General features: G+C 41.4%; 1 long non-coding RNA gene across 1 annotated transcript in view; it reads left to right on the forward strand.

Moving 5' to 3' along the window:
• The window catches only part of LOC112988712 (uncharacterized), a 90,726-nt gene extending 80,660 nt beyond the window's left edge, over nt 1-10,066 (forward strand). The window contains exons 5-6 of the long non-coding RNA XR_003260606.2: nt 9,215-9,301; nt 9,753-10,066. This is a non-coding gene — a long non-coding RNA (uncharacterized LOC112988712). The remainder of the gene's footprint in view (nt 1-9,214; nt 9,302-9,752) is intronic.
• Nucleotides 10,067-26,569: the final 16,503 nt, after the last annotated feature.

Consider the following 26,569-nt stretch of genomic DNA (forward strand, 5'->3'; position numbering starts at 1 on the left):
ACCAATTCATTTAGCAGCATGCAGCTGGTAATAGGCATACAGCCTCTTGTTTGTCCCTGTGGGCCTCGGCAGGCGTATTTAAAATCAGTAATGGGTAGGCACCACTGCAATTCACAGCTGCAGGAGCACATAGCCTGGCTGCGCGAGGCTCAGCAGGCTCGCAGTGCTGCCCACAGGCAGGACTCTCTGGGGACGTAATTACATCAGTGTTGGGAGGGAGGAGGGATAACAAACCTACTTTGGCAGCAGAGTAATAAGCAAGAGCAGCTGTCTCCCTCAGCAGGGATAAAAGACAAGTGAAAACTGACAGATGAGTGCAGGAGAAATTCCCTTCTCTGCCTGTCTTGCTGCGCTAGTCTAACGAGAACTCCTGACCGCAGAGCTGGCTCTGTTCATGCAGGTGACTTTATTCCTTATGAACAAACTTTTGCCCAGCTCTTCACAGACCAGATTTGCAATTAGCTCACATTAGCTAGTGGTCTTTATGCTGTTTCTCTGTAAGTTATTTCTTTGTGTGGTATGCGTCTATCCCAAGAGTCTGTCTCTTCGGGCCTAGCCCACATCCCTCGTTCCCCTCTTGGTCTCCCCTAGAATACATGATTTGCCACACACAACTATTTAAGCCTCTCCGAAAGGCCATTTGCCGAGGTCCTTTCAGTGCACATGCTGCGCAAGTCCCTCAGCCCATGTCTTGCCACCACTTGGATGGAGGCAGTAGTGGTTACTACCCCGGAGGCTGTCGTAAGGAGAGGCGCACAGAGCCCCCGGCCTTTGGTAGCCCTGGACCAGCTGTCCTTTACGAAGCTGTGCGAGGGGTCTCATTTCCCCTTGCCTTCCTCGTTTTCATCTCCCTTTTCAGCTTGTCTGTTGCTGCTCCGCTAAATTTCCTGAAGTGACAGTATGTGAGCGATCTAACCTCAAGTATGAGGGTGCCTTCAAAGGGACAAAGTATGTCATTACAGTAGGTCTTATGTTTTTTCTCTTGAACAACTTCCTTCTCTCACAAGATTCTGCAGGACTTCAGGACCTTAAATGTTTGTTTAACTTGAATTTATACTAAAAAAAAAATCCCTCCTGCTGTCTACTTCATACCTAAAAGTCCGATGCTGTAAAGTAATTTAATAGCCAGTGGCAAGTTTCCTCATCATTAATTTGCATCATCCAGGAGAAGTGAAACCTAGAAACTATGAAGCTGTGGTCCTGGAAAAGAATCACCTGAGTCAAAAATGGACCTTCAGATTTTCATGATTCAGTGTCAGCAGTATCCTTCCGCTCTTTCAGAACCCCATCCAAAGCCAGAGAAGTCCCTTGATGGTCTCCTCCTGATTTGAATGGCTTTTTCCAGGTCGGCAAGCATTCCTAGGTCCCTAACCTTCAGAAAAGCATTTTAAATAATACATATAAAATAGTACCCAAATAATATATCTACTCTCATTGAGGACAACAGAGCTAAACCCCTACTTCAGATTAATAAAGCACGTTTACACACCTCACTGAATGAGGACCGTAGTTTCTACCAAACAGTTTGTTTCATCCACACTCTGTAGCTGCTGATTTCTGTTACAGTCTGAAATACTTCCTTAGCATTGCAGCAGACATCTGTATTTTTTCTGCCCTTGGAGCAGCATATTGTGGCTTTTCTTGTGTATTCTCTCTTTGTCTGACCTCAAGTTATCTCACCTTTTCGGTGTTACTGAAGGTAAAGAAACTCATTTTTAAGCAAAGGTTGCCCTCTAGTGAGCAATGAAATAAATACAAGTATCTTCACTTGAAAGGAGGCTGCAAGAGAGCATTGAACCCTTATTTTCACTGAGTGGAGCTGTGGCATTGAAATTTGGGAGGAAAAAATCACCTGAGGATAGAAGACTTTCACAGGCCTCTATGAAGAGGTGCAAGTACTCAGCTTAAAGTTTTAGACGAGCGTGGAGAGAAAGTCTCAGGCAAGGTTTAAAAGGGTGTCCTCGCCAGGGCAGCAGGGAGCTCCAGGGGCCTGACCCCTATTGTATGGCTGGAGCTGGCTCCAGGCAGGAGAGAGATGGCACGAGTTGTCCAGTATAACCGGCCCCTCCCCACATGTGGTCGCCTGCAACTGGGCTCCGGGCACTAGAAAGTTGTTAAGCATCACTTCCAAATGTTGCTCTCATGTGCCACGTTTGCACCTGTAGCCATAAGGTGCAAGGGACTGGACTGTTGCCTGTATAGTGAAGGTTCACGTGATTCCCTGTGTGGAGCCTCTGTGGTGCTTGTGGCCTCGTGAGAGAGGAGTGTTCGCTGACCCTGGCAGAAGGAATCCCTTTTCATTGCAACCCAGTTCCTTTCAAAAAGCCAGAAATTCAATGTTTGTGAAGAGTGTTCTCTCATGAACTGTTAGTACAAAGCTAGTGCAACCCCCCTCGCTCTTGTTTTGCAGAATGAGCAGCCCATAACTGGTGGGTGACGGTTTCATTGGCTCCTGTGCAGTTTCACCCACATGCGAAACCCCCAGTGCTTTCTCAGGGTCCCTTGTACAGCAGACAGGAATGGAAACATGACCAAATTCTGCTCTTTGTGGGAAAGGTAGACAGCTCCTATTTAAAAGCTGGCCACCTGAACACAAGAAAAAATATAAGAGGCTAGTACTGTGATGCTGTTTCAGGCAGCTGTTAACTTAGACTAGGATGTTACAATTCAATGCAGAGCTCTTTCCATAAATATTAAATGTTGGAAGATAAAGACAAAGGAGAAAAGCCAAGGCCAGTAGGAAGGAAGCAAGCAATAAACCCAGTAATTGTCTATATACAAATGCAGAGTGTATGGGAAATGAGCTCAAAGTGACATTACAGGAAGGAAATTATGACTTGGCTGGTAATACAGAAATGTAATGAGATAAATCAGAGAGCTGAAATGTTAATATTGATGGGTGCAATCTGCACAGAAGGGACAAAGGAAAAATGAGAAAAGGTTGCACTGTACATCAAAAGCTTGTGTGCAAGCAGTGCAGCACAGGTGGATAATGAAAGAAGTGGTAATGGTGATATTTTATGATTCAAGATGAGAAAGAGACAATATAAAAAGAAACATACAGGTAGCTCCAGATATAGATCATTGACTTGGCATGAAGAGACTGATAGACTGTGTCTGCAAGATATCAGAGCTGACAGTGTTGCAGAAAGACCTAGCATGGTGGGGGCATTGTCACTATACTGACATCTGTTACCATACAGAGAGGGATATTAATTATCAGTGCACTATGGAAAAGATTCCTATTTTCAGAAAGTTGCTGAAAAATAAATCCTTTTTGAATCCAGCATTGCCCACTAAGGAAAACATCTGAGGAAGTGATAATTCATGGGCTATTAATGTTCAGTGAGCTAGAGACACCTATAGTCTTTGTGATCTGGAAGAGGCGAGACTAAGTTATAAGGAGCAGTGGGATGATTCTTTGCTGAGGTTCCTATATCCAGAGAATAGCCTATAGCTAAGTTCTTTTCTTCTTAGAAATCAGTAGTTCTTAAACTAAGTGGTATGAGTGCAAGATAGAGTAGATCTGTGCTGAATCATACAGCTTGCACAAGAATATCCTTCCTATATGGCTGTTATTCTAGGTTTAGAAAAAGATTATCTTTAATACTGATGTTGAAGGTATTCCATTTTGGCTGATTATATATGTAGAGAGAGAAAAATGCTATAGCTGAATAGTTGGAGCACTTGCCTAGGAGGAAAACGGTTGGATTCCAGTCCTTGCACTATTGAGTATTTGGTACAAAAATGCTCAGTAGAACAGTGCTGAAACTCCATATTGGCTTCTCCCAGTTAAGTATTCAAGAGGTTAGGCTCTTACTGGCATCAATGACTATGCATAATTATTCTGAAGCCTGAATGCCTTTGCTGCATTTTCCAGGTCCACTCAGAGCAGTCAAATCATGTCTCCCCAGTGTTGGTTAAATGCTCTATGGGCTAGGAAACTGGTAGTGAGGGCATCACTGGGATGCCATCACCACTAGATGTGTGCTGTGTGAAGTCTGGTGGGCCAGGTGCGCTTCGAGGATGCCTGCTAGCTTGAGTTCCCACAAAATGGAGACGTGCACACACGCACACACACGCACTCACCAGCAATCTTGCTGGCAGAAATCTGAGACCAAGTTCAGGCACTTCCAAGAGTAAGCATCAGCTCTGAGAATCTACATTTCGGATTTAGCTAGCACTGGCTATTAAATACTAAGGAAGGATTTCTGGCATAAATACTTTTATATTGCAAATAGTAAGAAATTAATTATTAATTTGGCAAATGGAATGTTTATATTGCTTTATTCTGCTTTCACAATGATGATTGTCATAGTTTTCACTTCTAAGTTAGTGGGTATAAAGAGTCAGAGTAAGAAAAGGAAGTTGTGAAATAGAAGAGAACTGTGGAGAACAGAATACAGTGGAAATAGGCGGTTTAAATAATGAAAAGAAATATTTATTTAATACATTATTTGATTAACAATTTTTTCCAACTCCTGAATGTTCTTCAATCACCTATCTGTATTTTATAGAAGAATAAGGGAATGCACTTCAAGAAGAACAGAGAAAAGAATACTAAAAAGAGGGGGAACAAGAAAAGAAGCATAAAGGCCAAGTTCCCATTCTGGTTTCTTAGCACTGCTCTGGCAAAGTAAAGCAGCCTTAAATCAGGCTTAACTGATTATGATGGGTTTATAGATGCTTTGCATCAGCTGAATAGCACAAAGTAGCTAAAGCCGCAGGTAAATCTAGCCCTAGCCCTGAAAGGGAAAAGAATGATGTCCTAAGAGCAGGGATTAACACTGAAATTTATAAATGCACAGGTGGATGTTAGGAAGGAAATTGCAAAAAGACTCCCAAGATAATTAAAGGGAAAAAAAAAGCTGATAGTTAAAGAAAAGGAAGATGAAATCATTAAGGGAAGTGCACAGTAATATGCAATAACTATATATGTCTGTCAATAGTACAAGATATTCAACAAGTATTTTTTGATATCTCTGACTTAATTCTACAGGTGGCAAAATGTTTGCATTTGAATAGTCAGTTTTAAATTAATCGCCTTCAGCCAAGTTTGCGCCCCAATTTATGTCTGTTAGTCATAAGTATTTGATTGATCAAACTTTACTTTTGGAAAAGAGAATGGAAAAACAATTTTTGAAACTGCACCTTGAGGTAGCTTACAGTACCAGATTACGTATGCGAAGATCGACCTAATGATACCGCAGGTGTTAGCGCGCTCACTGAAGAAAACAAGAGGCAATATCATCCAACTTTTCTGACCTCTTGCAACTAAAGCATCTTGGTCAATTTTGGCATGTTTGTGACTAATCTGCAGGTGAACATTTCCAGTGTAAATCTGAGTAAAATATTTCAGCAGCTAGAGAGAAGTACAAATCTACTTACAGATGTTCTGAGTGATGATAAATTGGCTTCATTCACTTCATGCATAATTTCTGGTTAATTCCTCCATTTAAACCATGTAGCATAATAAAGCGAGCTCTGCTCTATTTAGGATTCATATCAGAAATCCAGACATGAGTTCCCTGCTTTATTTTTCTGACATCATCATGTTGTTCCTTTTGTACAGTTAATGGGGGAGATTCTTTGTATTTGTGCTGTAACAGATCTGAAAATGGATCCTGAACTAGTCCACAGAGCTCCACTGCAGTAAGCACTGTAAATACATACAGAAGAATAATGCTAGTCACAGCAATTTTACCGTTTAAATAGTCAAGACAGACGACCAGTGGAAAATGACATCACTGCGAGCTGAAGGGAGGAGGCCAGGACCAGCAAGCAGAACAGTTGGAAATGAAACACAAGCCCCTCATTCCTAAGCTGGTGTCTCTCCACTAGATCACACTGCTATTTTCATGAGATTACTTTGGGGCTTTATACTGAATCCTAATGACCCAAAATATAAAGCCCTTATTTAATGTTTCCTCAGCTCAAAATAAGATTTGTATGTTCCTACACAAGCACTAAGTATCTGCTCTACAAAACAGTGTTTTAGGCAGGGCCAACACAATAGTGTTTCTAGTTTGTATGTGTCATACAACAGGATTTTGTTACTATATCTTTTAATGATTTTATAACTTGTATGCAATATTCTCCTATCATGCCAATAAATAAAAAATAATCTGGCCTAGTAAAGTTCATCTCCAATCACCCTACCATAATAAGGTCATAAACTTTTATTCCAAGACAAAATATGATGCAGCTTTTCTCCTTATCTCTAGCTCCTGCAAAAGATTTCTAAAGGAAAAACACAAATAATGATTATAAAAAACACTTTTTTATTTGGATGTACAGGAACAGAATAAAATACTAGAGTGAATTGGTGGTAGAGTAAAGGATTGAACAGTAGTTCTGCATCAGCCCCATCACAGGTTGTGTCTGAAAGGCAGCTGTTCACTGTTAGTGGTTATGATTTTAAGCATAAATTACTGCAGCAGAGACTATATTTACATTGAAATTACACTCACCTGCACTGAGGACTAATGACTTTCAGAAAGCTAAACTGAAGTCAGCCACTCTTTGAGCTTCAATTATAAAAATCCATGTGGCTTGGAAGATGTTCTTGCTCTCTTTGGAGCTGTATAAGAAATGATTGATGATCATTTCAAATAATAAATAATGATTAGGAAGAATAGGAAAAGAAAAAGATCTGCGGCATTGTGCTATGCAATATTTAGGCCAGGTCATTACATCACAGCTGTTGTACTTGCAAGACTGAATAAAGACAAGAAAAACAAATAACAGTCAGGCTTCTTCCCAGCTTGGTGGTGTTCTTTTTTTGTTTTTATTCGTTTGCTTGTTTGACAGTGGTTTTGCGTAAAGACCATCTGTCACATAGAGTATCAATGGGTCTCATCCTGCATGATGCTGAAAGTCCTTGTTAATATAGATGCTGTGAAAGTACTGGGTCCGTAAGCAAGAAGTGCCCATGAAGAGATTAAACCATGCAATGCCTTATTATTGGGAGCTGGAGTAGAGGGCAAAATACGTCTGATTCTGCCAGGGCACTGCTTTCCAAAATCTAAATATAATAGTCAAATTCAGTACTAATACAAAAAGCAATGTTTTCTGCGCAAGCTTTGTTGTGAGAAGGATTTTAATGTAGGTTCATAGAACCAGTAATTGGTTCTTCATATAATCACGAAGGCCTAATCCTGTGCTCAGTAAAGTAATTGATAAAACTCTCACTGATGTCAGTAGTGTGGGATTGAGCCCTAATATGTATATTGGCTTTTGGACATATGTGCACATGCGAAAGTTAATAAATGAAAGGCACAGGGAAACACAGAGAAGCTGCTCAGAAGCACATCTTTTCTTTTCAAAGATTGAATACTGTTTCCTTATCTCACAGACGCACACAGGCAGTGAAATGGCTGATCCAATCCAAGACTCCTTGTGTTCCAGCATAATGGCGATACCTTAGTCAATGATGGGAGATGCAGTGAGGAAAAGGGAAAGCTTATAGATGCTTTAGCCCAGTGAGGAGAAAACCCATTTTTCCAGACTGGTGAAAAAGAAAATGAGAATGCATAATAATTTTACCAGCCTCATGATAGAGATGTTCTTTTAGAATCACATGAATTAATTACAGTATCGAATAAGAAATCTCTGACTTCATTTCTTGAAAAAGCAATTCTACGTGCAGGAAGACAAAGCTGAATAAGGATTTAGTAATTTAGGACCAGCTGACACGCTGAGCACACTAACAGTACGTTGCACAGGATAATGCTTTTTCACCCAAAATAGTTTCCTAGGTTTATAACTGCAGATCAGATACTTTGCTAGTGTAAACAGATGAAAAGGCCTGGACTTTCAATGAACTATAGCAAACTAAAGCAGCTACAGGTCTATTACCACTAGCAAACTGTGGTTTACATTTCAGGAACTCCTCTCAAAGTCTCTGACTTTACATCCTCTACCTTCTTGTCTGAGATTCTTCCGCCCAGTATGCTTTTTATCTTTAGCCTGATAATTTCCTTCCTCTTCTTGCCCTCTGTCCCTAACACACCAGCTGTGTCTCTGTACTCTTTATTTTCTCCATCTGAATGCAATTCAATTTCTGTAGTAGGCAAAATTCTGGGCTTAGTCAAAGTAACAGAGTGTGAATTCATTTAATTTGGTGTTTTTTTCTTTAGAGATATATGGGGGCAACTAAAGATCACAGTCAACGTACAAAACTCAGGCTTTTATTATAATAATGCCTATAAACCAAAAATGAAGTTTCATTGTGCAAAACACTACAAAAATAGTTGTTGTTCTGAACCTCTAGCCCTCTGAATAATCTTCGGCACTGTTCCTCCCACTTCTTCTATTCCCAGTGATTTATAAAAACTAATGTAATATCTATCTTTTGTTCCTTCATACTCTATTAAGAGGAAGCTAGTCTAATCAACATTTGTCAAATGCCTCTTTTCTCTCACTTTCAATCATTCATAAATCACACAATCAAATGCTCTTGCAGGATTACGCCCACACAAAACCAGGACAGGAATTTAGGTTCCTACTGCTTGTTGAACTGACCCAGAATTAAACCATGCAAGCAGGTTCACATCTGAGATTTGAATCCAAACTCCTTCCCACATAAATTCAAAGAGGATCAGATTTGAGGTTCTGGTTTTGCACCATTTCTAATCCTAGTAATTTTAACTAAATCCTAATAATTTTAACTAAATCCAAGCCTCAGCTACAGAACTGTACAATTTTAATCAGGACACTACCAACAAATCTGAAAGTGAAAACAGAAAGCTGAGAGTCACATTTGCAGCTAGTGTCATTCATTAGTAAGACATATCATACTAAGCATTGAAAGGAACCTAATTTTTCTCTCACTCTGCTTCTGCACTCTTGTGGCTACTAATTTCAATGGTGTTATCCCTAATTCACCCTAGTATAAGTGGACATAGAGTCCATCTTCAAGGCTCATACAGAGTCAACACAGCCTTATGTAAACAGCATTAGTTCACTTCTGGTCTCTTTCCTTTGACAAAACATTTTATTTCTTCACATGTTTTATTTTTAAGTAATTCACTGCTTCAGTCAGCCTTAGTGAGGACTGGGCTTTTGGTTGCTGAGTAAATTTTCTGTTTCGTTCTTGTAGAACATGTTTTCCTGGGAAAAGAATTGGGATTGGCATTAGACTTCTTAGGCATCGTCTTGATTCAGTTTGAACCTGAGTACATTTTAAATTTCACTAATAAACTTGTTTTATCAGTGAACAGGTCAAGTATGACTCCGCAGACAGACATGGTGCAAGGGCAGCTAAAAGGGCCACATCAGTTCCCGATGTCATCTGACTTAGGTAAGTGGATTTACAGACAGGATGCCTTTGCCTGCCCACTGCACGAAAGTAGACTACAAACTTTAAATTTAATGGACAAAGAGGCAGAAAAGGTCAACCCATTTGCTATATTGACATTGATAGATATATATAAAAACAGCTATTTAAATCCTGTCACAAACCGGTAGCTTTTCAGTTCAACTTAACAGCTTAATTGTGCTACATATGGGAAGAATGCAGTTCTCTGCATTTATAAATAGATGTAACCTCCATGCTTGCTTGTTAACAATATAATTGAGAAGTTTTTGCCAAATCAAGCAGAAAACTCGTGTTTTCTCTTGCTAAGAAGTAAACTTATCTCCTTGACAGGAATTCAGTTTTGTATGTGAAGAAGCACACTAGTGTTATCAATCTAAAGGCAACACTTCCGTCATCACAGTAGTACACAGTGTATGTGCTGTTGTGTTCGCAGAGTGCCACGTTGGAAGCATCTGATGGCAGTATGAAGTTGACCTCAAGGAGGACAAAGGACTTACTCTAGTGTGCATAAAAGCTGAACGCTGCACCAGGTTTAGAGGTGAGCCTTTGTTGACTGATGTTGATCTCAGAAAATTATTTGCCCTCAACTTTTATGGGGAAAAAAATGAAAAAGTCCCACCCACGAGAGAGACAAGGCAACCCATCCATAGTAAATGGTTATGTTTGCATCTGTGTTACTTTTTTCAGCAGGGTTATCAGTACGGTTACACCTTGGATTGAGTCCTTAGCCAGACTGTCTGTGGTATGGCTTTCATTTGGGGGAGAAATGGCACAGGTAACGCGCAGTTCTTTGCTGCAGTTCTGCTTGGTTTGCAAGCCTGTACCTAGGGCCTTTCTGCACAGAAGACTGTAGGGAAAACCAAGCAGTGTCTTTGCTCACCAATCTAACCTTGCTTTTCAGGCCCTCCTTGTGAGGTTTGCTCTGATTAGTTCTCAGATAATACCCCTAACAAAAAAGTCCATGTGGCCATGCAAACTATTACCCCCCAGATACCCTTACACTGTGCCTGCTTCACCGTCAATAACCACACTGCTGAGGATGCGCATTCTTTGCGAAGGCAGCCGCCAGGGTCTGCTTCATGTTCTCCTGCCTCGATTTTAACACCGTGCAGTCTGTAAGAAAAGCAGTGCTATCGCACGTGTAAAGGCCTTCTCTTAGAGATGCGAGCTCTCCCCTCCTTCTCCCTTTCGTGGACCTTTCTCCTCTTCCTGCAGGTTTGACCCCCGCCACTGCCGCCCGCGCCTTGCCGCAGCGCCCCTGCAGCCGGCGGGCTCGCCCCCGGCGGGAGCCATCTTCTCCTCCGCCCGCCCCGGCGCAGCGAGCCGCCGCCGCCGCCGCTGCCCGGGGGCGCCCCGCGGCCACGCGCCCGCCATTAGCCGCCGCCCCATGGCGGCGGGCGGCCTCCCGCCGGGGGCGGTGCCCAACGGCCGCTAACGGCCGCGGAAGGGCGCTCGCGGCCCGCGGCGGCTCCCTGCGGCTGCAGCGGCGGGCGGGTAGCGCGGCTGCTCCCGGCGCCAGCAGCTGCCCAGCGGCGGGGCGCCTGGGACTCCACGCCCGGGGGCGGCCCCGGCCCCTCCCGAGATGGCGTCCGTGCTTACGAGCTGCGGGGGCGCGGGGTAGCGTGTGGGCTTTGGGACTGGTGACCCGTTCATGCATAGCCTGAAACGGGAGGCGGCAAGTGACATTTAAGCTGCGTGTGTGCTTACCGGGTGATGCCGCCGACGGGCGCCTGCCCCGCGGGCGCACACGTCACCGCACCCCCGGGCCGCAAAGCGGGGCACGCTTCAGAAACGTCCCGCGTCTTGGCAGCAGCGCCGGCGCCGAAGGCGTCTCGTCGCTCACTTGCCTCTGTGGAAGCACACAGCCGTTTTTAAAGTTCGGGTTTTGGGCTGCTTGTTTGCTTTTTTGTTTTGTTTTTTAAGCTTATGAATGTAGTCAGAAGGCTCCGGCAGCGCTGCTCTGTTTCTGTGTCCTCCATTCATAGAGTGTCCATTTGTCTTCCTGGCTCGCGGTGAGCTAGTCCAGTTTGACAGAGACCGAAGGCACCGAAAAAGTAAGGCACCCACTTAGGAAAGCAAGTATTTGAGTACCAAAGGATGCAGGATAGATGCCTGATGGGATTCTCGAACATGCTTTTGAGAACGTCACTGCTTGTGTTTTACTTGTTTAGTCTGTACAAACTGATGATACGCTGGCCCTGAAGAGCAACTCTGTAGGAGAGCCAGGAGCCGTATGTTGTCAATGCCAGCATGGCATCTCAGCCGGCAAGCCAGTACAAGTTCTCTGATCAAAGGAAAGTGTCATTACCACGAGCAGTAGCTCAGGTTTCTCCTACGAGGTTGTTCCTAACGCTCTCGCCGAGGTTGGCAAGCCAGCCAGCAGGCCCCAGTGGAGAGCCACAGTGTCGTTTGGGCTGTGGGTTAGTTCAGCAGTGACCAGACTGACGAGCGTAAGCTGATTTCATGAAGCCCACCAAGGAGCTTTAAAGCAGTTAAGATCAGATGTTTTCCAGCAGTGTGCAAATGACTAGGATTTTGATGCCTGTACCTCTGCAGCTTGGAATAATAGTTTAAATCTTTCTCACCTTCTCCCATATGAGCAGAGGTGGTGTTTATAGGGAAGTGATGATTGGGTAATGGTTTGGATACGGTTTCAGAAAAAATAGGAGCACAAAAGCGTTAGAGGCAGCAAAAGCAGGTATTCTGCCTAATGCCCTCAGCTACCATTAAGAAACATGAAAATCTAATTGTACTGAATGGAAATGTACATCTTCATTGCTGATTATGACACGGAAGAAAATTACTATATGATTGGCATCATAATGGCCAGTGTTGAAATGTGATGACACGCCAATATGATGTACATCTCCATTAGGAATGATAAATCAAAGGTTATTCATTTGTACTTGATTTATGCCTGGGAAATGCTACCAAGGGAAATCTTGATTTAAATCTCTTAAGTCATAAAAAAAAAAAAAAAAAAAAAACCACGAGTGCCCTCTTCTGGCAACAAGTGAGAACTGTAGGCTCTACAGTACTTTCCCCTGATGATTATTTCCATATATAATTTAAATTTTAAGTTTTTCATTATCCCCACCACCATACTCTGTGATATTTTCAGTAATATAGTTCATTGTCCTCTCTTGTATTTTATCCTCTGTTTCAGAAGTAGACTGGATAACATTTAATCCTGTGAAATCTCCTTCTCACAACCAGAGGCCTTAATCTTGCTGGTAATCTTATTCCAGGAATATAGTAGAAAACTGCACAAGGTCTGTACAGTTTATTATTCAGTAGGGAGGAAATGATTCATATTTTCTAAGTTAGATAAGAAACAATCTCATGGGTATAAGTGATTAGGCTCTAGAACAAGTGAGAAAAGAATTATTATTGGGACTGCACTTAAAATTCTTTGCTGAATTCTTGGCTTATCCTAGGTAAATGTTCTATAGTTGTTTGTATTTAACAGCTGCAGAGAGAAAAGCTGAACGAGAGGTGGGATGAAGCAAATGCCTAGACTTCTTCAGCCTGCTACTATTCTCTGTGCCCCCAAGCTCTCCACCCACCTTGTTTTCCTAGATGTTGTGGGCAGCAAACCATCCTAGCTGTCAGTCATGACTGCATTGGGGCATCAGCTCTGACCTCGCTTACATACAGGTAATGCCTCAATCTTTCAGCTGGTTATACTCCCCCCCCACACACACACACACCCCTCCCAATTCCTAAATCTTCCAGCTTTTAAGATGCATCTTTTCCCAGTCTTCCTTGCAGTTAAAATTCTTGCTTAAGTTTTCACTGTTGAACAGCTCAGTTGCTGCAACATCCTTTTCTCTGGCCTTGACACATGCAGTCTGCCCTTTGCCCTATCCATACTGAATGCTGCTGCTGTTGCTTTGAAGCAGATCCTTTTCCTAGCCTGTCACTTTGAGCATGTCACGCCTCTTTTGGCATCTCTGCACTAGCTTCCCCTCCCCTATCACATCAACATAAGCTGCCTGTCTTCATTTTGAAGCCCCCCTGGGACCCTACCTATCATCTCACATTGTCAGGAGGCATGAAGAGGGAACAGAGCAGCTCCACTAACAGCCTGCATTGAGCAGGCTTACAGTTCGGCCTGCTTGGGCCTTAAAATCTCTTTTTAGAGTAGGATGTGGATTAACAAGATTGGTCAGGAGCAGACAAGGGTTTTACTGTTACATGTAGTCAGGAATGCAGACAAATACAACATGTATTTACTGTTTTAAAAGCTTGAAATACACCATCTCCTTTTGTCCAATGAGCCATCCTCTTGTGTTCATCCAAAATGCAAGCCCTTTCTCATTTTCTCCCTTGCGGTCTCTCGTATTTAGAAGGTACCCTGCATAAATTCCCTCAGATTTAAGTTCGTAGCTCCCTAGACTCTCCTTAAAGCTTTCCCTTGCCATGACGTCTGCAAAAGATTTAACAGTGTTTATACTGCTAGCGAGGTAATACTGCTGTCAGCCACACTGAGCATTCTCATTTCCTTTATTCTCCCTCTGTCTGTTTGTATCTGTCTGTGGTCTCTTGTCCTCTGTTTAGTTTGTAATCACCTTGGGATAGGGCCATCATTTCATTCAGTGTTTACACAGTACTTTAGACAATATTTGTTGTTAGGGTTCCTGCATTGTCTAATAATACAGACAGTAAATAAAAACAATAACAGCCTGTGGCAGGTGCTCTCCTCTTGCATAGCCCTCATTGATTTCAGGCTGTGGGCAGCACAAATTGCACAAATGTGGCTTTAGTCTAGCTGGTGACTGAACAAAAGGCAGAAATACATGAGCGGTGCTGTGTGTTCAGTTCTAAATGTTGGCCAAAATGCTTTTAATCAAGATCCTTTTTTTTTTTTTTTGGTCAAGCAGTATAGAGTGGATCCTAGGGCAACCTTTTAGCTTCATGTCATTTTCTTGCAGGAAAGGGGGGAAAAAAGGCAAAAGTTTATAGGCTTTAGTCTCTCTCTGAAGAATATAACAGAAGGGCTATAAACAGCAGGAGAAAGAAAAAACAGCCATTTGAAGATCCTTATGCCTCAACTTTTGCCCTTTGTACTTGGTAGAGAACTACTTTAAAAGCCTAATCCGTAGCTATTTTGGTAGCCAGCAGTATAGTGAATCTTTGCCTTAGTTTCCTAATCTGTAAATTGAGCATCTCTTGCTTTAGCTAACACAGCTGCTGTGACCTTTTCTTTTTTGTTTTTTGGTAAGGTTCTTTGAAGATTGACAGAGATGTGTAGTGAATTATTATTTTGCTATACTTGAGTTCAGTTTTATTAGCACAAGGAGTTTAAAATTTATTTGTGAGTTTCTTCTGCCTTCTCTGACCAACCACCACCGATGCAAGGTCTCTGCCAGAGAGAAAAGGGGATCTGGCTATATCTCAAAACAGAAAAACGATTCTCTGTGGCTCTGAATTGCAGAGTTATCCATAGAGAGCTCTCTTTAGACTGACGTAAGTTGTAGAGTGAGCAATCTTTGGGATCAGACCAGAATCCAAATTATGCGGAAGTGAGTTAAAGTACCTTAGCAATACCAGTACAACACAGAACCGCAGCCTATGTGGCTTAGAGCACTAGCCGACAGAAAGGAATTAGTGAGAGTAATAAAGCAGAGTGCAGCGTTCCAAATTGCATGCCAAAGTATTGGATAAATAGGACAAGGTTCAAATGGGATGTAAAGCACAGTATGGAAACCTCAGAAGGATAAAGACAAAGTTTTAGTCTTAGCCATACCTAGAATGATAATAGAATCCTGCATTTTAAACAATGCCTTTTAATATGAAAGATCCTCAAACACAATAGTGGTTAAGCAAATGAAGAAATCTTTATTATGAGTATTACAGAACATAGTCACTGATAATATGAAAAAAACCCATGGCACTACCACACGTGTAAAAGCAAGATATAGAACCAATTGTTGAATTTAATTTCCCAAAGAGATTCTTAACAAAAGACAAAGAGTCCCGAAAGAAGAGTGTAGGAAACAACTGTCAATAAGCATAAGGGAAACTAGGATGAGTAAAGGGACGGCTGGTGAGCTGCAAGAAACAGCCGTACCACAAGTTACCGGAATGCAAAGTCAGACTCATACTCAGTGGGAATGCACTGCTCAGTGGTACTGAGCCCCTGCAGATCCAGCAGTCTGAAGAGAATTACATCTTGAGAAAGAGAATCCAAATTACTAAAGACCTTAAAGCAGTGCAGTCTCTGTGAACTGTTCTGAACTAGGGAGATCATCAGGTTTATGTTAATAGCTAAAATATGACCAAAAGTTACATACCCAAAAGAACACAGAAGCATGGGAAAACAGAGGAATGCAGCAAAAATCTTTCCATGAGAGCTTAAGTATAACATTTAGGTGTAGCCTTGGTTTAAGTATGAGAAACATTCCGGTTCCCTGAAGTTACTGTTTTATAGTCTTTTTCCTGTCTCATGCCAGCAGTTCCTCAGCTTTAAGCTGATCTGGGTATCCATAACCTGGCTCCTTTTCTGTCCTGTATCGCTAATGGCCAGACTTAGGCAGGGCTTGACAACTAGGTAGTAATACGGCATTTCTGTTATGTCACAAGGACTGTCCCACAGGAACATTCAATTCAGAAAATACAGAATGGTATTTGTTATGGCTTGAATGTCTTTTGGAGGTTTTCTTTTTTTTGGCAATATTTATTATATCAGTTCTAGAAATAGAAGAAGCCACAGTAAGTGCAAAGCAAGGCAGCTGAGAATGAGACTGAAGAAGCATAAGAACGTACGAGTTAGATGATATACTACAGGGCAAAGTGAAGGCATTTATTTATTGTCTCAATCAAATGGCAACCTAAGCTTTTTCTTTTTCCTATTATGTTATTAGTCTTATAACATGGAACACATTTTCTTTTCCTGTGGAACTCCTCCCAGTCAATCCATCCCTACAAGGAAACCCAACCTTTAATATTTTGTAATAAATAAAACATCAGGAATAAAGATGTATGACAACACATTATGATGAATATTACCAAAAAGCATGCACGAATCTGTTCAATAACATCTCTTCAGAAAATTCCTCTATTGATGTATCTAAGCACTTAAGAATTTAATATCTGAGCGCCTCACAATCACTAATGGATTTTACTCTCCCTTCACTGTAAAGGCAGAAAAGTATATCACCATTTTAGACTTAGAACTGAGCGGAGTTAGTAACTCAGGGACATACATAAATCTTCTGGCGGAAGTGGGGATTGAAGTCAGATTTTCTGCATCCTGGTCCAATACCTTACGCCACCTTTCTACCCATTAAGAGCTGTGCATCATAACATTTAGGAAGGGCTCTACACGACATTATGTTCTTTGGCCTTTTATTTTGATAGCCCAAGTTCTTCCAATCCTGACCAAACATGAAGAAGTTTGCAAATAACTTGGCATTTGAAACAGGCTGCTCCCCGGTCTGGTATACATTTGCCCCTAACCTAGAAAATGTACACAGCTCTACACAACTTGTATATTTGCACCTCATGCCACAAGGACAATTGTTCTGGAAAGGTTTAGGACCAAGTTTTGCAATGTGTTAAAAAGCATTTTGCTGCCTACAGTTTGGCTGAGGAAAAAAAAAAAAAAAAAAAAAGAAACCACCAACCCTCCGGCCAAGACCTAAAAGCATGGATGCCTGACCTCAGATTCTACACCCGTTTTTATGCTCCCTAACCCCAACCTAAGGGAGCACTTAAGCACTTCAGCCTTAAATGCATTAGCAATCACATCGCCTGGGGGGGCAATATTCATGTGCTTTGCTGGGTCAGGACCCTGACCTGGCATCAGTGGGCATTTGATTCTTTTGAAAAAAATCAGGCCATTTCTTTAGCTCTTATTGTGTATTTGGGAGTCTAATTTTAGACAATCGTATTTTTAAAATCTAGGCCCAAACATGTTCCCCATAAGAAACACACTGTCCCTGATATTTGGGTCAAAGTGCTCCCACTAGGAACAAGTTATTTAAACCACTGGCCAGCAAAGATACAAACCAAACCAAACCCCTCCTGTCCTCCCAAAAGCCTTCCCTCCCCTGAAAACCAAGGTTAGTTTGGGTCCTGCAGTACATTTTGAAAGGCTGTTGATATGTCATGCTATTTTCCTTTTCATGTCACTTACTTAAAGAGAAATCTTGAAGCAGTTGTTTACTGCAGCAATGCTTAGGAAGAAAAAGACTAGCAAGTGTATTTCCAAATGCCCTTAGCAGCTTGCTTTCTTTTTATTTTGTTCTCCAAACCCCTGCTATTCAAGTTCTCTCCTTCTCAGAGCGCTAACAGCTAAATTGTTCTATGCACACAGCTCCCATTAGCAAAAGGAGGAGCCACACACATCATTCCCAGGACCCACTTTAACAACACAGTCGTATATGACAAGATATGCCTCAAAAAACAGAGGATGCTAGATATTAACCACACAATCATCTTATTTTAACTTGCATTTAAAATAGCATTTGGATTTTAAAATCTACGTTTATGTTGTTTGGTATCAGTCATCTTTGTCCTACTGGTTTAAGAAATCAGCTATGCCAGAGCATAACAAATCTGCATTAAAAGCATGGGGTTTGCTGTTTTATGTTGGAGAAAAAAAAGGGGGGGGCACTGACATTTGGATTTACCATCCAACCTCAATAATCCACAAACCCTAATTTATCAGCAATGAGTTCATGTCCTTTGCCTTACATTAATTGCAGTGAAATTTCCGTCAATTATTCAAACTCTCCATTGTCACAACTCATTTAATATCTCTTGCTCCATGCAGACAATCTGAGGTTTGACTCTGTGTAGCTTCATATATTAAAGACAGCATGATTTCTTTATAAGGCAGAAATTCCCTTGAAATCTTAAAAGGGGGGGGGGTGCTTTAATATGAATGAAAGTATGCCTTTGCACTAACTCTTACAGAGGCAGGATATCAATTTCATTGGTTGCATCAAAATCTTATTGTATACATTCACACATACTACATAGTATGAAAGAAATAGTTTGGGGTTTTTTTTGTTTTTTTTTTTTAAGGTAGTGTGGGAGGAGACAAAAAACATGTTTTTCCCTAATGTCAGACAATTAGTTTCTGATTTATATCTCAAAGCACATCAGTTGGTAAACCTTACAATTTCATCTTAGCTAGAGTAGCTGTGGATGGTTTTACAGAAAACTCATAAAAATTTAAAATCGTTTTCTAAGTCTAGTAGACTTTTTCTCTGTTATTAATGAAGGGAATTCTGGTGTTGAGATGCAGATTATCTATTAAAAAAAACCCTGCTTGGATGAACTTTGCTTTTTTATTAAATTGGCGGACATCTTGCTCTTCGTGGGTAAAAGCAGTGAATTACACTCACATGAACATTTTATGTTTGTAACTATCTATACCAGTAACTCAAACAAACAGTTGTAATTTTGTAAGAAAAGGTAGAAATCATATATCTTAAATATTTCAGTCCACACTTAAAATGACCATGGGCAAGCACATGGATATAACTTTAAAATGCAGCAATGTAAAGGTGGAGTGCACCACCAATGACTGAAAATCTCCAAGCAGTAGTTACCATTTACTCACAATTTTGGACACCATGAAAACATAAAAGCTGGCGGTCGCAGTATTGTTGCATATTACCACCACTCATCATAAGGTTGTCTTTGTGGTCAGTGTCTTTTCTTCCCCACGTTATATAATTTTCATATTCTTTTATCACCACTTGGAGTCTGTGAGAATCTGCACAATACCAAACGAGTGAGTTTATGCAGCAAAGGACTGCAGTATGGACAAGAGAACGATTTCAAGTGCCATGCTTCCAGGAGGTTTATTTAAACCATAACAGAATAATTAAAAATTGCTTGACCATACCTTTTTAATTGGCTCCCTATAGAAGGGTTAATAGGAGTTCTAATACCTGTGTAAAAAAAGACAGATAAAGAAAACAGTATAATGGAAAGTAATTCACATTGTCTCTGTAAATGAGGCAATAAATGCCTGCAACACGAAGCTTCAGTCTGACTTCACAGCAGGGCCTGGTACTTAATTGAAAGGCCTAACTAGACCCATTTATCAAAGAAATCACTCAGAGGGAAATTTAATTATCACAATTAATCTATATTTTTTTAGAAACTCTCAGCAAAGCACACTGAAAATTTCTTTTGGAGGAATTTTACAATGTTATAACCAAGCAAGTCAAGTGCCAAACTTCTCCCACCTCGGAGAAGAAAGGCAGGCAGAGACCGGGTGTTTTGCATGAAGAACTCGGTAATGCCACTTAGGCACGGCCTAGAGTAGCAAGTGCCATCACAGCAGGAGCTCAAAAGGAAATACTTCTTCCCTATGTCCCAAAATTGCTCCTTTTGCAAGTCAGAGTGAAAGCCTGCCTTTTTAGCGAGGGACGCTCCACCGCGTACCCTGGCAGCTGGCTGCAGTGGAGGGGCGTTTGGCCAGGACCCGCCACCCGTCGAGGCTGGGGCAGTCCTCAGGTGCGCAGGCAGCTCTGCGCAGGCAGCTCTGCAGCACTCCCAGCACCCCTCCACTGCCTGCCCCCCTCATAGCTTTTCTTCAGCGCACACAGAGAAAAGCCCAGAGGCACAACCTGGCCTCAACTCAGTAACTATCATACAATGCTTTGGAGAAGTAAGGAACTACTGGCTCATCTTGTTTTAAGCACTTGCATAAACAGGAGATGCTATGTTTTGTCTTTGCCTGTGCCTGCACCAGAGCTGAATTTGCACCATCAAGCAAGGTGCCATTCTGAAATGGGGCTATTGCTCCGCAGTAACTGGTAATGCTCAACTCCGAGCTGGGTTTGCGTTAGCAGGTGTGCGAGTTGGGGAGGGAAGGGAACTCTAAGCTCTGTCACACAGTTCCCCACACCTATGCTTCTCTCAGCCAGGGTTTTCCAAGAGGTTTTGTTTGTTTTTTAAGACTGAGAGACATTTAACTGTCTATGTGATTCTTTCTTTCTTTTTCTTTCTTTCTTTTTCTTTTTTTTTTTTTTTTTTTTTTTTTTTTTTTTTTGAAAAAACAGCTCCTTTTTTTGCTGAGCACTAGCTCTATTTCCATGCCTGCAAAGTAAGCCTGCAATGTTGCAGAAGGCTACCTCAGGCAGCACTACTAGGGGCAGATACCAAGAGGAGCACAGCTGTGTGCATCACATGGCACTTGACATGCCTGTGTGAGGATGAAAAGAAAGCCCTAAGAAAAGAGGCAAATGTTTGCCATGGTCAAAATCCCCTTTAGTCAATCAAAGAGCTGATAGCTGACAGGTTTTTTAGAGCTCCAGGACACCACTGTACAGTGAGTGACATGCAGGAACCTGCTCCGTTGCCTTGAGAGCACAGGGCTGCAGCACTTGCACTGGGGGCAGGATGCAAGGAACTGGCACACTTGCATGAGCATCAGTGAAAGGAAACAGCAAGCACTAAAAAGGACAAGGAAAATAGGGCCACAGTTTTTCTTTCACGTTGTGTGGCTTGCACAAGCCCACACCTAATCCTGTTTCCCCAGGCCCAAAGTGAGTTCATAAGACAAACTAAGATAGCATCATATTCCCTTCTATGCTTGAGAGTCAGAGAAATTATTCTAAAATTATTACCGTCGTTAACATTTTTTTTTTGTGCATGCAGTCCCCCCCCCCCCGCCCCAGTGTGAAAAGTTGCAGCTTGCTCTCTCGATGTCACTGAAGTTGTTTACTGCCTTTTTTTTTTTCTGTGCTTCCTACATTATTGAGGTTATACTAATCACCAGAGGGGAAGGAAACAACTCCAGAGCAGATTGAATTACCGTTTAATTGGGCATCCTGTGAAATAAACATTGTAACTTGGATAAGATTAAAATGTGAGTCACAAGTCTGGTGAGTTTTTCAAGTGTTAGAGAATGTGGTGAGGGAATCAGGCAAGAACAGCAAGGAGAGAGCAGCAAGGAGCAATGCTCAGTGGAACAGCACTGGGTGAACAAGGTAACTTCTTTTCACTAGGCTCAGCTAAATGCTCCAGTGGGGACACGGGCAAAACCCTGACTATTCTATATCTAAGAAGAATCAGATTTTCAAACAAATTTCCTTTTACATTCATTTTCCTGTGCTCAGCCCATCTGTGAATGCCTTCTGGTGATATACTACTGTCCAATTCAGGTAAGTTCTTAGATATTAAAGATTAGTACTTACAAGCTCTGCTGAGAAAGTGCTTCGCTGATAGGACTGACATCTTCCATTCACTCCCCATTTGTGTTTGATACTTTGCAGTACTTCTGGTCAATAGATTTGCTGGAAGAAGCAAGTTGCAGAAACAAATGAAAACTATGTTGTAGACTAATCATTAAAAGATGAATTCCAGTTGTGTAGTCATGATGTAATGTAGTCACACCATTCTCATTATTTTATTTAGCTGACTGGAACCAATGCTGAATTTATGGGTGGAGGTCTTCATTCAGCCACATAGCAAACAGCATGTCAAGATCCTACCTCACGAGCTGCTTAAGTTCAGCTGTTCCTGGTCTGCTTTCTGCTTTGCCTCCCTCATGAGGTTGCTGGTTGAGGTGGAGGATTTTGTGATGCAGACACCTGTCTAATAGAAATTGGCCAGACACCAGATCAGTGTCTCAGTCCTGCACAGGCAATTGCGTAGCGACTGCATGGAAACCAGTCCTGGCTGCTGTCTCCCAGAGGTGGCTGCACACCAGTCACCTGGAAATGAAAGGCTCCTCCTGCCCATGACCGTTCACTTGAGCTATGGAGGCCTCAGGATATTTATTGTGGCTTGGAAATTGCAGACTTGTTGGTTTGCCGTTTACCACCAGGTGGCCTAACTATTCCACCGTTCATGAGGAACCAAGACTCCATTAGAGAACAGCAGCTGGGGAACTTTTTAAGCTTTGCATGTTTTTGTTACCAAGCCTCCACTTCCCCTGCTTTCATCTTAGTCAGTTGATTAAAAGCTATCAGGGATGCTGTGATTTCTCACCCTGATCCTTTTCTCTGAACAACTCCTGAGAAAAACGTGTGCTTCCAGCAATGCAACCCTAGCTTTAGAGACAGCCACCGCCTCCCTTTACCGCTTACTCCAAATGTGCTCTTGCCGTAACAACACAGATAGCTCCTGTGTTTCCTAATGCTTCAGTGATTGAAGATTAATTCCTCTGTTCCTTGCCTCAGATCTGTGTCCAGGTGGGAGGTTTTCTGATGACCCAGGAGTCCCACACTGCCCCCGCGAGCTGGGTTCAGCACTGTGGTGTGGCCCCAGAGCAGCGCAGAGCACATTCGATGGGCCGGAGAATCTGACTCAGCAACTTGGGCTTGACTTTTAAAGCCATCGATGGGGCTTGGGACTTGAGCACTCGCCCAGCTTGTTGCTTCTGGGGTAGCTGATTGGGACCTGTCTGAGCTAACAGTTCCTTGTGTTTAAAGAGAAGCTGGTGTCACAGCTCAGTCCATTAAAAGTCCTGCAGTTGTGGACTGAGTTCCCCTCTTGGACTGAAAGAAGCTAGATTTAGTGATCTAAAAATGGGAAGGAAGACACTCTCAGCTGCTCATCTCAGGTTTTGCTTGAGAAAAGGTGGGAAAAGCTCTTAAAAGAGAGAAAGGTGGGAAAGGCTCTTAATGATGTCACAGCCGTATGAACTGAAAATAACTACTTGGACAGCAATGGGGTTACACTGAAATGCAGGTATTGGGAGGCCCCTGAATGACTTAGGAGAAGAAAGCATGGTTTCAAGAGAAGATGAGCTATTTCATGTACTGCAACACTGATAGCTTAGTTTTGTATTTTCCACCATTTCTATAATTCCTGAAAGCTTTTGGAAGGTACTTTCAAAACAAATCTCAGTAACTAAAGTGATTAACTAAGATTGTTTATTCAGTTAAAACATCCATGAGGCATTTGTTTTCTTGTCTTTATAATTATGCATTTCTGTTTTGATGTGAGCAGTGACAAGGTACAAGGGTGGCACGCACAAATGTCACATTAGAGCCCAGCAATAGCATCTTCCCCCAAGATCAGGGCTATCCACTCTTAAACTGTTGCCTGACAATCCCAGATCAAACCTATGCTGTTTCCGAATGTCCGCTATCACGATACAATTGCAGCGCAAGGGATAACTCCACTGAGGAGGTTTTTTCTAAAGGATGTGGTGATTGAACTTTTTAAAATACCAGTCATTTGGAGAAAATTTCAGAAGACTTTAAATTACTTTGGTAAAAGGATGAGTTATAAATAATAAATACATGGAAATTAGTAGAGACTTTCAGTTGCATCACAAAAATGTCATGAAGTAATACTGGATATTCCAGCTACTTTAACTTACCCTTGGGCATAGAAGAGTCCAATTCTGATCATTTGCAGGATAAGCGATCAAATTCAGGGTAACGAGACTCAAGCCAAGGTGTTACTCTGGATTTACACCACTGCAGCTAGAGGCAGATGCTATCTCCTAGTCTATGCATCCTCTGAGAATAAAATTAATTTTGAATTCTCGTATCATCTGCTTGCTTGTGCACTTATTTGCTAACTGTCTGAGCGAGCGAGCTATTCTGGGTCAGTATGATTTAGGCATCCTTTATTACACAGTTTCCAATTCAGTACATTTTTTAATCAAGACTAAATTGAAGTCAGGTTAGAGATACATATAAATATAATATATATTTAGTGAATACATTGAAAACCCCCAAGTCTAATTTTGAATATAACTGTAATAGAATGAAAAATACGAAGGGTCTTTTATTTTAAAGTGTAGTGTTAAAATAGCACTACTTCTTAAAGGCAAGTTAAGACCTATTTTCATATTTTTAAAATCACATTAGCTAAATGCTTGTTAAGGAATAAATAGTCCAGAGGATAATTGAGACTTAGCTGGCTTAAGCATTAATGAATCAAAATCAGATGCCAGCTCATTAATTAATTCTACAAATTATAATGTTGCCATTACTGGCAAATACTATGAGAAGTAATACCAAGGAGCAAATTAAACCGCATAGTTTTCCTTCTTACTATATGTCTTTTGCCAAAAATAAAAATGCAGTGGTTATTTTTAGTTGATTATATACAGTGTCTGTATTTTTAAAACTTTTGGATGAGTCTTAATTTTTCAAAACATTTCAGTTTCTTTAGCATGCTATTTATAGAATGTACCTATCATAGACTATAAGGACATTTCCATCAGTGCTGTAACCCACAGAAAGTAAAAAATAATGAAAGTGACAGAAAAGTCAATTCAACACTTCCTAAGCCTCACAAAAATTCACACCCCTTCAAATCAGTCTCTTTGGCAAAAGACAGAATAATGGACGGGTCTTGCAATGTGGCCTGAAGTGCAACAATCTCAGGCTCCGTCAGACCAATGTGGAAAATGAATTGGCGGGGAAGCAAGAGAGAAGGTCAGCTGGGCATTTCTAGCCACCGATTCTCATCCTACAGCAGCGAGGAAGCTGCACTATATTTAGAAGGTGACAAACTTTAAAAAGTCTTCTGCAGAGTGGCTAACTAATCTGGGGACCTTGCTCTAATAGGTACCAGTGAGGCCAGAACCTTATGAAGAGTAGAAGACTGTACAGTTTTGAGGCTAACAAGATGATATAACATTGCTCTGATCAGAGTGAAATTTAAGGGCTAAACTGACAGAATTTTTGCACCTTTCTCTGAAAACGCTGTCATTATTTGAACACCTAGTTTGCTCTAGTACAGCTTTTCCTGTTTTCCCAGAATGTGAGCATCTCCAACCTTATCTAGAACTCAGAAGATGCAGGGTCTTCTAGATCAAATTGAAAAGGCTTTAATTAGGCCTAGAGATAAACCAAAAGCCAAGGCACTGAAGGAAGAGTAGACTGGTTTGCTCACTAAAGCATCGCTAGGTAAGTGGCTAAGTGCGATCTCATCCAGCTGAGACTGTGGTGTCCTGTGGAAGTGAGCCATGGAAGAAATATCCCATTTTTTTCTTCATATACATATTAATGGATAGTTTTCATTCCAGTTTCTCCCTATTTTTAATTGGAAAAAGAAGCCCAAATGGATCTGGTTTTCCTAAAAACAGCAGCTAAACATTCTGAAATACATAAGTATTGCAATTTCCCAAGTACAAGCACAGCTCAGTGTCCAGTAGGCATCAGAGACCTGTGAATCTTGTTAACATGAGCTGCCTTTCAGCTGAAGAACAATAAGGTGCCACCTTACTTTCATCCTGCCTGTATTAAATTTCATCCAACCAATATCCATTCACCATCAACGGTAGACAAATCTTTGGCAAAGCAAACACATAATGTAGATCAGAGAGTGCTAGCACAATGTTGGTACATTAGCTCACTGGTACTCTTTTATGATGGCTTCACATATATGTTGAGTAGATGAATTCTTGGTAATTTTTTAATCCTTGGGGATCTCAGAACTACCAAAAGGAGCTGACCTTTGCCATGCAATAAAAATGAAACTTCAATAGATAACACCATAGATATAATATATTCTAATATATATCTTTATTATCTACTCCTGCACTCCATGTCTGGAGATGACAGATAATATGAAAGTTTTTTTGTCACAACTTTTGGCCTGCTGCGAAAATTACAGCATCTAAAGATAAGCCACTGATTATGAGCTGCCACCAAAGTTGCTGTCTTGAACACAGGTTTAGAAGCAACCAACAGTAGCCAAGAGTGGATGACTAGGGAGTATGAGACCAGGACAGGTGTGGAGGGACTTTTCCAGCCTGCAACAATTTACAGCTCACCAACTTCTTGAGTGTCATTGGATTTAATATCCATTGAGGAATTTTTCTCCTATGAATATGTCAAGTCTTTTTTTTTAATTCTACATTGCATAAGAAATATGGCACTCCTCTTTTGTAATCTTTTTTTTTTTTTCATAATTACTTAGAGGTGGAAAGGACTCTCTTTACACAGCTGTGTGGTCAAGTTCCTGGTGAAACAGCTACTATAATTCTGCTGGGATTTCCTAGTATCGTTAATGATTTGCTAGGGCACTTAAAGCCTGCAATACTATCCCTTAAAAGGATTTAAAATCTAAATGCTTTAAAAAAACTGCATGGCTTATGTCCCTATTTTCCGACACTACAGCTGTAATTCTTCTGACACTATGAAGTCTATCTCTGTTGGCAATTATTAATGCCACCATCATCAAGGAAAACTAGAACCCCCAAATGGGCACTTTCACAACTGTCAAGTGAAATCGAGGAGTATTCAGCTGTTGTTGAAATATCTTGTACATGAAGCTGTTTGCTCTTTCGCTTTTTTGTTTTCATCTTTCTCC

Source organism: Dromaius novaehollandiae, chromosome 4 (genome assembly GCF_036370855.1).
Source record: "Dromaius novaehollandiae isolate bDroNov1 chromosome 4, bDroNov1.hap1, whole genome shotgun sequence".
Classification (NCBI taxonomy): Eukaryota; Metazoa; Chordata; class Aves; order Casuariiformes; family Dromaiidae; genus Dromaius; species Dromaius novaehollandiae.